We start from the raw sequence: 13554 nt of genomic DNA on the forward strand, positions 1-13554 counted from the left end.
GCACTCCAAACACTTCCTCTCCGTGCTCTTTTCCCATATTGTTGTTAGTGCTGTCGAGCCGGTCCCAACTCATAGCGACCCTATGCACGACAGAATGAAACACTGCCTGGTCCTTTGCCATCCTCACAATCGTTATGCAGGAGCTCATTGTTGCAGCCAATGTGTCAATCCATCTCGTCAAGAGTCTTCCTCTTTTTCGCTGACCCTCTACCAAGCATGATGTCCTTCTCCAGGGACTGATCCTTCCTGATAACATGTCTAAATTATGTGAGATGAAGTCTCCCCATCCTTGCTTCTAAGGAACGCTCTGGTTGTACTTCTTCCCAGACAGATTTGTTTGTTCTTTTGGCGGTCCATGGTGTGTTCGATATCCTTCCCCAGCACAATTCAAAGGCATCAGTTCTTTTTTGGTCTTCCGTATTTATGGTCCAGCTTCCACGTGCATGTGAGGCGATTGAAAACACCACGGCTCGGGACAGATGCACCTTAGTCCCCACTTAGTCCTGCTGCTTCCACGCTTTCCCAGGAAGTCACCTCCAGTGGGCCCTTTATGCATTTGGGGGGCCAGTCCCTGGAGAAGGACATCATGCTTGGTAAAGTAGAGGGTCAGCAAAAAAGAGGATTGTGGATCCAAGTAAAATGAAGTCCTTGACAACTACAATCTTTTCTCCGTTTATCATGATGTTGCTCATTGGTCCAGTTGTGAGGATTTTTGTTTTCTTTACGTTGAGGTGTAATCCATACTGAAGGCTGTGGTCTCTGATCTTCATTAGTAAGTGCTTCAAGTCCTCTTCACTTTCAGCAAGCAAGGTTGTGTCATCTGCATATCAGAGGTTGTTAATGAGTCTTCCTCCAATCCTGATGCCCTGTTCTTCTTCATATAGTCCAGCTTCTTGGATTATTTGCTCAGCATACAGATTGAATAGGCATGGTGAAAGAATACAACCCTGACACACACCTTTCCTGACTTTAAACCAATCAGTATCCCCTTGTTCTGTCCGAACAACTGCCTCTTGATCTATGTACAGGTTCCTCATGAGCACAATTAAGTGTTCTGGAATTCCCATTCTTCACAGTATTATCCATAATTTGTTATGACCCACACGGTCAAATGCCTTAGCACAGTCCATAAAACACAAATAAACATCTTTCTGGCATTCTCTGCTTTTAGACAGGATCCATCTGACATCAGCAATGATACCCCTGGTTCCACATCCTCTTCTGAATCTGGCCTGAATTTCTGGCAGTTCCTCATCGATATACTGGTGCAGCCACTTTTGAATGATCTTCAGCAAAATTTTACTGGTATTTGATATTAATGATATTGTTCAACGGAGTGGCTGATGGTTTTGAACTGCTGACCTTTCGGTTAGCAACCAAGTGATTAATCAGTGCACCACCAGGGTTCTTATTTAGGTTGTTGTTATTTTTAGGTGCTGTCAAGTTGATTCTGACAATAGCGACCCTGTGTACAACAGAATGAAACACTGCCCTGTCCTGTGCCATCCTCACGATTCTTGCTATATTTGAGCCCATTGCTGCAGCCAGTGTGTCAGTCCATCCTATTAAGGGTCTTCCTCTTTTTTGCTGACCCTCTACTTTACCAAGCATGATGTTCTCCAGGGACTGGCCCAGCAAATGCATAAAGGGCCCACAGGAGGTGTCTTCCTGGGAAAGTGGGCAAGGCTGTGGAACAGCTGCCGACTGGCATCAGCCAGTATTACATTTAATGTAACATATTTAAAAGGTTGATTCACAAAGGGGAACTCTGGAGCATGACTCAGCACAGAGGTGGCCCTCACCTGGAGGCCAGGATGTTCTATGCCCTCCATGTCAGTCAATCATTGCCGTGGTAATAATGGAGGGTGTAACCTACTGGCGAGGCAGTTCCTGTTTGGTCCGGGGCAATCCCCCAGAGAAGGGGCAGCTGTGAGTAGCTGGGGGAGGGGTGCCCTGTCTGGTGAAGGGGCACCAGTGGGCACTACGAGCATTCACGGCCTTCTGCCAGTCTATATCACCTGAGACAATAGGACCCCAAAACCACCCATTGCCCAGAGTCCGTGCTTCTGCCAGGACCCCAGAGTGTCATTTGGTAAGACAACACTCAACTGACCTCCTTACTGCCAGGAGGAACCAAGTGGGGCCCCTGACAAAACTCATACCACTCGCTGCCTCCTTCCACTGTCTGTCTTGGGACCCAAGGACTAATCTCATTGTGCTCTTTCTGCCTCTCTATGTCAAGTTCAAGTCTCCCAGGCCACCCCTTTTCCGTATACAGCTCTGTATCTCCCCTTCTCTTACCCTATCTCCCACCACTCCCCAACTCTCAAAACCTTCCCACTGTGCGCTCTAAGGAGCCCTGGTAGTGCAGTGGTTAAGAGTTCAGCTGCTAACCAAAAGACTGGCAGTTAGAATCCACCAGCTGCTCCTTGGAAACCCTGTGGGGCAGTTCTACTCTGTTCTATAGGGCTGCTACAAGTCAGAATCGACTCAACAGCAAAGGATAATGGGTGCCCTCTAAAATCATAACCATTTGCATATTCTAAGCCTTTTCTCTGGACGTTCCCTTGACTTTGCTCCAACTGAAAATGGTCACCCCCTTGCCCTTTGTGGAAAGCATCACTCTCTCTAGCAATTTTTTTTTTAGCAGCTCATGAGCAATGGAATGGAACTGGGCCTGTGCCAGTCCCATGACCAATTGGGGATTAGACGATGCTCCACTGTCCATTTTTCCATAGCGTTTTCTTTGGCTGGGTTTTCAGAAGGAGATCACCAGGCCTTTCTTCCTAGTCCATCTTAGTCAGGAAGCTTCCCTGAAGTCTCATCAGCATCATAGCAACAGGCAAGCCTCCGCTGACAGGCAGATGGTGGCTGCGCGTGAGGTGCACTGGCTGGGAATTGAGCGTGGGTCTCTGCGTAGAAGGTGAGATAGATGGATGGGTGGATGAGTGGATGAGGGATGGATGGGTGGATGATTGGTGCCAGCCTGGTCCTAGAATATGCCATCTCTTCTCAAAAATAAGGTTCTACAAAGCCCCTGGTGACAACATGGCAAAGGAACAGGGGCTAGTGATGTCTCATAGCCCCTTCACATCGAGCACGGCCTGGGAGAGGCCCAGGTGGGCTCTGCCAGCTGGTGAAGGGGCTGCGGGTGGGGCAAGAAGGCAGCTCTAAGCCCCTCTTTCAGGCAGCTCCCCACTCCCCTCCACCATGATGTTTCTGCAGACACAGGCATCACAGCTTTGAAGAGATGGGGCTGGCCGGGAGCATTTTCCCCTGGGGTGTGCATGCTGTGGTGGGGACACTGTGGAGACGTGGGGACCACTCTGCTGTCAGAGCCCCTGCCCTCTCCCCACCCCTGCTCCCATGCCTTCCGCTCTTCCTAGGCCTCCTGTGCAGACAGACCTGGGAAGCACCTCACCTGGGAACACCACCATCACTCAGCACCTTGCTCTGCAGGAGGGCAATTAACTTGTCCGTTATCCTCTCCCACTTAGTCATTCCGACACGAAACTCCCACCAGGCTGAAACTTGACACAGAACAGCAATTACTGAAAACATTTTTTAAAAAGTTGACGTTTTTTGTAAGAGCTCATCCTCCTCCGCTCTCCAGCCTCCCCAGCGGGTACTTCTGTGTGAGTCTAACTTTGAGAACCTGAGTTGCGATTTAAGGTGGCCATGGGCTCAGCCCCTGCCTGGTCCTGTGGTCCATGGTAGACGGCAGAGAGCGTCACGTTGCTGGCCATGCGCTCAGCCCTGGCCTGGTCCTGTGGTCCATGGTAGATGGCAGAGAGCGTCACGTTGGTGGCCGTGGGCTCAGCCCCGGCCTGGTCCTGTGATCCATGGCAGACAGCAGAGAGCATCGCGTTGCTGGCAGGCCACCATTGTGACGCTGTGTCTGCAGCACCAGGGCCGCCACCTGAGCGCCTAACAGCTTTACTAAGCAGCTGATTCCCAAGGTTCCGTCTCAAGGAGCTGTGGAAATCAGGAAAAGTGCTTTTCCTCACCTATGGCATGACAGGTGCAGGAGGGAGCGGCAGGCCCCTTTTCTGATGACAAGAGTGAAGTGTCTGACTTCAGGAAGATCCTGCTGCTTCCCTGGGTCTTAGCAATCATCTATCAAGTGCAGAAGAGTTGTTGGGTAGTGCAACTGCTTGCGCGCTGGACTACTAACCAAAGTAGTCGAACTCACCCAGGGTACCTCAGAAGAAAGGCCTGGGAATCTGCTTTCAAAAGACCACAGCCATGAAAATCCTATGGAAGTGAGAACTGCTCCTACAAAAAGAGGGTTGGGCAGGTGTCTGGCCCTCTGCTAGAGTGAGATTACATCCCCATTTTACAGGTGAGGGAATGAAGGGGACACACACACAACAGTCAGCAAAACAAGGGACGTCCCTGCCCTCCAGGAACTCGCATTCCAAGGCAAGTGCACCTGAGAAAATGCAAACCGTCCTGATGAGCTGTATCGGTGCTGACAACAGCACCATCTCAGGATCTGAGTGTTGTGGGTCCCAGACCAGGCATGAGAAGACTGGGATTTCCACTGCCACCTTGACTAGCTCTGTGATTTAGAGTCCAGGAAGCAGCCTCACCCCTAAAATGGAGAGAGCGGTGCCTCCCTCCCAGGATTGCTGTGAGGACTCTGCCAGGGATGCGTGTGGAAGCAGTTTATAAACAGGGGTGTCCACGGAAATGTGAGCCAGGGATGCGCGTGGAAGCAGTTTATAAACAGGGGTGTCCACGGAAATGTGAGCTGTAGTTCGGATCCTTTACAGCATTTGCATTGCAGATATAACTCTAATAAAAGACCTGATATGAAAGGTAACAAGCTTTAATGTAGTGTACCCCAAAGGTTGATTCACCGTTTGGGGAAGGATTTGTTGTTATTGTTAGGTGCTGCTAAGTCGGCTCTGACCCATGGTGACCACATGTACCACAGGACGAAACGCTGCCCAGTCCTGCGCCATCCCCACAATTCTTGTTATGCTTGAGCCCATTGTTGCAGGCACTGTGTCAATCCGTCTCATTGAGGGTCTTCTTTTTCGCTGACCCTGTACTTTACCAAGCATGATGTCCTTCTCCAGGGACTGATCCATCCTGATAAGGTGATGATGGTATGTGAGACAAAATCTCGCCATCCTTACTTTTAAGGTGGCAAGATTTAAAGGACTACAAATGCTTAAGTGACGTTGGGGAAGGCATCTCTGGCCAGCCTCCCCTTGACCTGGGCACCTTGTCCCTGGCCTTTCTTGCAGACCAGAAGTCCCCAGGCAGGTGTGAGGTGGCACATCTGGCTGGGGTCCTGGGCAGATGCCCTTCGCAGGTGTCAGAACCTGAAGAGTAGGATAAAGAGGCTCTGCCAGAACACCTGAGCAGAGGGTGACTTTTGGAGTCTCCTGTCCCCACAGGGGTTGTTATGGATTGAATTGTGTCCCCCCTAAAATGTCTGTCAGCTTGGCTAGGCCATGATTCCCAGTACTATGTGGTTGTCCACCATTTTGTGATCTGATGTGATTATCTTATGTGTTGTAAATCCTAACCTCTATGAGTCAGAATGAACTGGACGGCAATGGATTTGGGTTTTTTTTTTTTTTTAATGAGGCAGGATTACAGGCAGTTATGTTCACAAGGCAGGACAAAATCCACAGGATTAGGTTGAGATATACAGACAGAAGCAAACAGAGAGACAGAGGGACTTCATCACCACCAAGCAAGAAGAACCAGGAGGGGAACACATCCTTTGAACTCGGGGTCCCAATGCTTGAGAAGCTCCTGGACCAGGGGGAGATTGATGAAAAGGGCCTTCCTCCAGAGCCGACAGAGAGAGAAAGCCTTCCCCTGGAGCTGGCACCCTGAATTTGGACTTCTGGCCTCCTGGACTGTGAGAGAATAAACTGCTGTTTGTTAAAGCCATCCTTTTGTGGTATTTCTGTTATAGCAGCACTAGGTGACTAAGACGGGGTATTTGTGGATAATAACTGGGGGTAGGGGGACTCCTGCTGGTGGGGTCACAAAGGACCTGGCAAGCCCAGAGGTGTGGAGAGGCTGTTTCTACGCCTGCCCTCAGCAAGGTGAGGACTGCAGAAACCTACCCAGGGGCCTCTCACTGAGTCACAGAGAGCCAGAGGGGAAGGTTGCACACTATTCCTGGATCCTTGATATTTTCAAGGCTGTTGAAATTTGTACTTTCCCACACCATTGCTGAAGTGATAAAATATGCACCGCCATTGAGTGGATTCTGACTCATGGCAACCCTACAGGGCAGAATAGAGCTGCCCTACGGGGTTTCCAACGTGCAGTTGGTGGATTCAAACTGCTGACCTTTTGGTTAGCAGCCAAAGGCTTAACCACTGTGCTAGCGGGGCCACTTGTTGCTAATATATAGAAACAAAATGGAATTTTGCACACAGATTTTTGTATCCAACAACTTTGCTAAACCCAAACCTGCTGCTGTCAAGTCAATTTCATTTCACAGTGACCTTATAGGACAGAGTAGAACTGCCCCACAGAATTTCAAACACTGAAATCTTTACGGAAGCGAATTGCCAAGGAGTAGGTGGTTGGAGCCACTGACCTTTTTGTTAGCAGCAGAGCACTTTGATCACTATGCCATCAGGTCTCCTCAACTTGGCTGACCTCCCTGTTAATCTCCGCCATCTGTCTGCAGAGTCTTTAGATTCTTTCGCACACACAATCATATCATCTGTGAATAAAGACAACTTGCTTTCTTTATTTCTTTACAAATTTTCCATGACTCACTGTACTTGCTGCCATCCAGGCTGATATTGAATAGCAGCGGGGCTAATGGTGTCTTTGTCTTGTTACCAGTCTCAGAAGGAAAGCTGTCAGCATTTTCCCATTAACTGTGATTACTGCTCTAGGTTTTCTGGTAGATAGCCTTTATCAAATTAACAACATTTTCTTCTGTCCCTTGAGGGCTAAGACATTTTCTTAAGAATTTTATCAGATGTTTCTTCTGCATCTATTGAGGTGATCCTATGTGGTTTTTAGCTTTTAAAATGTTAATGTATGAACTTTCATTGGCTGCCTGAGGGTATACATGGCTTTTGGTTGTCATTGATAGATGTCCTCTAGTCCATTTTGACTCATACTGACCCCATGTGACAGAGTTGAACTGACCGGTAGGGTTTCCTAGGCTGTAATCGTTTTTTTAAATTTTTTTTTATTGCACTTTAAATGAAAGTTTACAAACCAAGTCAGTCTGTCATACAAAAACTTATATACACCTTGCTATATACTCCTGGATTGTCACAGTGGTTGCAACAATGAGCTCAAGCATAAAAATGACTGTAAAGATGGCGCAGGACCGGGTAGTGTTTCATTGTGTTGTGCATACGGTTGCTATGAGTCGGAACCGACTCGACGGCACCTAACAACAACATATACTCCTAGTTGCTCTCCCTCTAGTGAGGCAGCACACTCCTTCGCTCCACTCTCTATTAAAATTGGCTGTAATCTTTACAGGAGCAGATCACCAGGTCTTTTCTCATGAGGAGCTGCTGGGTGGGTTCGAACTCCCAACATTTTGGTTAGCAGCCAAGCCTTTAAGCGTTGCGCTGCAACTTACTCCCAGGACCGGAGAGAGCCAGAGGAATAAATACCTCAACTTCACCTCCTCCCACCACCAGTTCTCTTGCTGGCTCCTCCCTTTCGCATTTGACTTGAAGGTGCAGGGCAAGAGTTCATTTGGGCTGTGGAGAGACTAGACAGGAAACACACAGAGCCAGAAACCAGTCTGTGGACTGTTCATCCAGTCATCTGATGTGTAACGTTGTAGCTAGGCTTTCTGCTCTTGTCAACACACATCACAATGGAAATTATTTACTACATTGTCTATACTATTATAAATGGGCACCATGCAGCTTCGCCTTTTCTTTTTGAATGGGATCTTGTGAGATGGAGTTGATTAGAACCCCTGTTGTTTATAAAGCACAAACCTTTATCTGTACAGCAAACAAGGAGTGCACAGTGTGTGAAGTCAAATGTTCTATGCACTCTGACAGTAAATAACAAAAAAACAGATTTCACACCACCATGCTGGAGGAAAGACAATTATATTTTTACCCCTTCTGTGGAAAAGGATATTATAAAATTGTTGTCACCCGATGACATGGCTCAAAAGTACCACAGAGATGGGTCAGGCAGTTAGTTAAGAGAAATGTTACGTTGTTTTCCAGGCTTTGTATGTTTGTGGTTATCTGTCAGCTTTTAAAAACTAATAATTTGGGTTTTTTTCCTCATTCTGAATAAATATTCACGCCCAAACCTATTTTGTTTCACTAAGTTTGTATTCTTTAAAGAAGACCGCGAAACTGTCTAAACTGTAAGTCACACAAGAGTCAGACCCAGCCCAGCCCACTGCCGGTGCCTGCCTCCCCTCGGGCACCCTGCCCTGCCCACCTCTATATCACCATGAGGGTGACAGTGACACTGTGCTGGGGGCGGCCGATGCAGGAGGGAGGAGGAGACCTGGGAAGGGATTCAGAGAGCAGGAGGTCTCGGAATGCCCTTTTCTTTGTCAGTGTGGGATGGGGACTTTGCCTGAGGCCCTCAGCCTGGAGTGCCTGGCCAGGAGGCTAGCAGAACCTCCTAGAATCTCGCCCATATATGGCCGCCTTAATGAAACAAGCCAATGATGGCAGTGCTTGGCATAGCACTGGACACACAGTGGGTCTTCAACAAATGGGAACGTCCTGCCCTATCACTGTGAAGTGTGTACTCACGCTCACACCCATGGTTCGCTCATTCACTCATTCAGGAAAAATTTGCTGACCCCTTGCCAAGTGTCAGCCCCTTGCTGGGTGCTGGGGATACAGAAAGTTGATCTAGAGAAGGACCTTGTGCGCAGAGGTCCCAGTCTTGGGGAGAGACCCCCCCGACCCCGTCCGCGGCGGTTCCCCGCCCCCCTCGCAGCCCACCAAGGCTCGGCTTCTAACTGCGGTTTGGCCCGACCAGGATGCGGCCATAACCACACTTTGAATTTGGCGCCAGAAACCTGCGCATGCGCAAACAGAGATTTTGGGCGCATGCGCAAGGCCTGAAGAGCTGAGTCCTGAATCTGTCCTTGGACCTGAACATCACCGACGTGATTCAACATCCAGACCTCCAGATGTGGACACGGGAGGGCGTAGGGCCGGAGTTCCGAGCTCCAAACCCAGCCCCCAGATGCCATTGGAAATAAAAAGCTCCCCAACCCCGTCAGAGGCGAGCACGTGGCCCTGTGGTCGCTAGACCCCACGTTGCTCCTTGTCTGAACAGACAGTAAATTTCCAGTTTCTGTTTCCCTTGCAACTGGTAGTGAGGTGTCCATCTTATTTCGATCAGCTAATAGGACAGGACAAGAACCCTCGTTCGGTAACAGTAACAAGGGGAGTCTAGTCTCCAGTCCATTGTTCTCAACCGGGGCGTGGTTTTGCCCCCCAGGGGGCACTTGACAATGCTGGAGACTTTCATGGTTGGCACAACTTGGGGTGGGGTGCTGTGCTCCTGGCCTTTAGTAGATGGGGCCCAGGGATGCTGCTAACCTCCTAGAGAGCATAGAATAGTCCCCACCACAGAGTGATCCAGTCCCAGCAGTGTGCAGCTGAGAAGCCCTGGGATGGAGCAGGGTGAAGCTTGCTTACACCAAGGCTGTGGGAAGCTAGAGGAGCTGGACAATCAACACATGTGAGAGCCCAGGGACAGAGCTTGGGCTCCACGTGGTGGAGCCACTGCAGAGGGCAGGCGGGGCTCTCATTCTCCTTTCACAGATGGCTGAACTGAGTTCCCAGAGGGGCTGAGTCCAAGTCCACAGCAGGTCACTACCCCAGCTCAGGTTTGTGAGTCTTCATGTGCACAGAGGATTCTAGCTTTTCCAAATCCTGTTCTTATTGCATCCTCCTAACACTTCCAAGGTCACAGGCAAGTGAAATCTTCTTGAAGAAAATTAAACAACAGTTGCAGCCGTACATCAACAGGCAACTGCCAGAAATTTAAGTCGGATTCAGGAGAGGATGTGGAACAAGGGATATCATTGCTGATGTCAGATGCGTCCTGGCTGAAAGCAGAGAATACCAGAAAGATGTTTACTTGTGTAAAAGTGAAGGCATTCAGCTATGTGAATCATAACAAAACTATAGATAACATTCCAAAGAATGAGAATTCCAGAACACTTAATTGTGCTCTTGAGGAACCTGTACATAGATCAAGAGGCAGTCATTCGAACAGAACAAGGGGATACTGCGTGGTTTAAAGTCAAGAAAGGTGTTCCTCAGGATTGTATCCTTTCACCATACTTATTCAACCTGTATGCTGAGCAAATAATCCGAGAAGCTGGGCTATAAGAAGAACGGGCATCAAAATTGGAGGAAGACTCACTAACAACCTGCCTTATACAGATGACACAACCTTGCTTGCTGAAAGTGAAGAGGACTTGAAGCACTTACTAATGAAGATCAAAGACCACAGCCTTCAGTATGGATCACACCTCAACATAAAGAAAACAAAAATCCTCACAACTGGAACAATGAGCAACATCATAATAAAGGGAGAAAAGACTGAAGTTGTCAAGGATTTCATTTTACTCGGATCTGCAATCAACAGCCATGGAAGCAGCAGTCAAGAAATCAAAAGACTCATTGCATTGGGGAAATCTGCTGGAAAAGACCTCTTTAAATTATCGAAAGGCAAGGATGTCACTTTGAGGACTAAGTTGCCCCTGACCCAAGCAATGGTGTTTTCAATTGCCTCATATGAATGCGAAAGCTGAACAGTGAATAAGGAAGACTAAAGAAGAATTGATGCCTTTGAACTGTTGTGTTGGCAAAGAATATTCAATATACCATGGACTGCCAGAAGAACAAACAAATCTGTTTAAGAAGAAATACAACCAGAATGCTCCTTAGAAGCAAGGATGGTGAGACTTTGTCTCATGTACTTTGGACATGTTATCAGGAGGGATCAGTCCCTGGGGAAGGAAATCATGCTTGGGAAAGCAGAGGATCATTGAAAAAGAGGAAGACCCTGAATGAGGTGGGTTGACACACAGTGGCTGCAACAATGCGCTGAAGCATAGCAATGATTGTGAGGATGGCACAGGACTGGACAGTGTTTCCTTCTGCTGTACATAGGATCTCTATGAGTTGGAACTGACTCCAAGGCACCTAACAAAAACAACAGCAACGCTTCTAAGAGGTAAGAAGGAAAGGTCCCTTTCTCCCCATTTTACAGAAGAAGAAAGCGGGCCAGGGCAGGAGGAAAGCCCAGAGCCACTGGTGTCATGGCTGAGTACTGCCCCGAGCCGCCGCAGTCACCTGAGCTGACCTAGAATCAGTAACTTCACGTCCCGGAGAGGCCAAGCTTGTCCAGCAAGATTGCAATTCACAGGCTTGCTGACAGAGAATGACTGAGTCACTTGGGACTTCTGAGCACATGTTACACTTCTAATTGGAAAGAAATGACCCTAATGAGGCCTTTGGGGGCACTTTAGAGCTTCTGAGGGTCTAGTGCAGCGTCCAGGCCACGGAGCCTGCTGGAGCTGGGGCAGTCGCAGTCCTGGGTGCAGGGTCAGGTGTGGCGGCAGTCACCAGTATCCCTTGCTGCCCGGGCTCACAGGACTCAAGGCTGCCCACATGGATGAGGGGCTGTGTCTCAGAAAGGTACCCATAACCCCCAGTGGCAAGGCTGAGACTTGAATCCTCTCCAGGAGGCTCCCTCGAGCCCTGGTGGTGCAGCAGTTAAGCGCTGGGCTGCTAACCAAGACAGGTTGGCAGTTAGAACCCCCCAGCTGCTCCATGGAGAAAGATGTGGCAGTCGGCTCCCCTAAAGATTACAGCCTTGGATACCCTATGGGGCAACTCTGCTCTGTCCTACACAGTCACTATGAGTCGGAATCTCCTCCATGGTTTTTAGTTTGGTCCAGATGGCTCCAGAGCAGGGCTTTGTCTCCTGGCCTGGCTCAAGGCCAAGTGACCCTGTGGGAGTTGGGCAGCCTGAACATGGGCCTGGGCACTTGTGAGAAGGCAGCAGAGTGGCTTAGAGTCCAAGGTCCTGAGGACAAATTCTTGCTTCTCTGCAGCAAGCTCATGCAACTGGGCAGGTAGCTGAACTTCCCTGAGCCTGTTTGCTCACCTGTGAAGGGGGTTGTGACCCCTTAGCCTTATGTCCCTGGGGGTTGGTAAGTGCTCAGGAATAAATGAGGCCGCCTTGGGTCCAGGGTGACCGGGTGAGTGTAGTTGGGGCAGTGCCCAGCCCACTAGAGTGGCCCCACGTAAGGGAGGGACAGGAGAAGGAGCATGCGGCCCCCAGGCAGGGTGGGATCCTGGCCCCGATGAGGGAAGGCCGGGCTTGTGGGGCTGAGTGGGTGAGGGAGGGTCTTGGGCTATCTGGCTGACAGTGGAGTAGACTCCAGCAGACAGCAGATGGCCTTGCCTTTGAGTCCAATGTCTGTGGTCACACAGGTGTCTACCCTTCCAGCACCTAGAACACTCAGGTCTCTGTGTGGACGAGGATGCCAACTCCGTATCCTCTCCCTGGGCACCCTGGAAGATGAGCTCCCGGGGGTCTGGTCTGGCCGTTGGATGTGGCAGAAGAGATGGACCACTTGTAGGAGTGGGCTCAGAAAATCCTTGAGTCCCCAGCTCTCCTTTGCTTCTGGGCAATCTGGGCTGTGAGCTCCAGGGTGCAGTGCCCAGGGGGGGAAGCCTGGGTCCCTGAGCCACACTTGGGTGCTAGCTGTTGAAGAGAGCCTCCTGGATATCCTCCATCCATCAGAGGAGTGGAAATGCACCTTGGTTGTGGTGAACCACTGCCACTTTGGGGTCATCTGCAACAGTCTCTGGAGTTCATTCTCCCAATGAGCCCAATCTCCCCACCTGGAAGGTGCTGGGAGGTGGACACCTGGGAGCCAGGGAGGGAGGGCTATCTGAGAGGGCTGTTCAGACCCCCTCCATGCATCAGGCGCCTCTCTTCAAGGCCTGGCCTGGCGTGCCTCCATCTGAGGTCTTCTCACCTTCTGTTCTTGGCACGTTGCCAGAGCTCCTCTCCCCTCTGAACCTCTTTCTCTATGAGCCCAACCTCTGTCCTTTGGAGAGTGCAATATTTCTAGAAGTGTGGTTTCAATCACTGATAAAGGCATTGTTTCTGTAGAGGAAACTGTGGTGAGCTTTTTTTCCTTCCAAAACTTTTATCACGAATATTTTCAAACATTAGCAAAGTTGAATGTTAAAGCAAACAACCGTATACCCACCACCTAGATTATATCTTTGGCATTTTTCTATCCTTGCTTTAATCACGTATCCATCCATCCATCCACCACCCACCCGCCCACCCAGCCACCCGTCTGTCCGTCCGTCCGTCCGTCCATCCATCCATCCATCCATCCCTCCATTATTCATCCATCCATCCACTTATTTTTTAATCCATTTGAAGCAAATTATACAATATAATCGTATTTCTCACTAAACATTTCAATATTTTACAGTTTTTAATGTAAAATTTATAGTGAGACACATACCTCTTGAGTGCGCCATCCTATGAGTTTGGACAACTGCAATA

General features: G+C 49.3%; 1 protein-coding gene across 1 annotated transcript in view; it reads right to left on the bottom strand.

Annotated features, from left to right (window-relative positions):
- The window catches only part of LOC126077377 (uncharacterized), a 1154420-nt gene that overhangs the window by 294860 nt on the left and 846006 nt on the right, over positions 1-13554 (bottom strand). The gene's annotated exons all lie outside the window — the stretch shown is intronic.

This window comes from Elephas maximus, chromosome 5 (assembly GCF_024166365.1).
Source record: "Elephas maximus indicus isolate mEleMax1 chromosome 5, mEleMax1 primary haplotype, whole genome shotgun sequence".
In the NCBI taxonomy this organism is placed as follows: Eukaryota; Metazoa; Chordata; class Mammalia; order Proboscidea; family Elephantidae; genus Elephas; species Elephas maximus.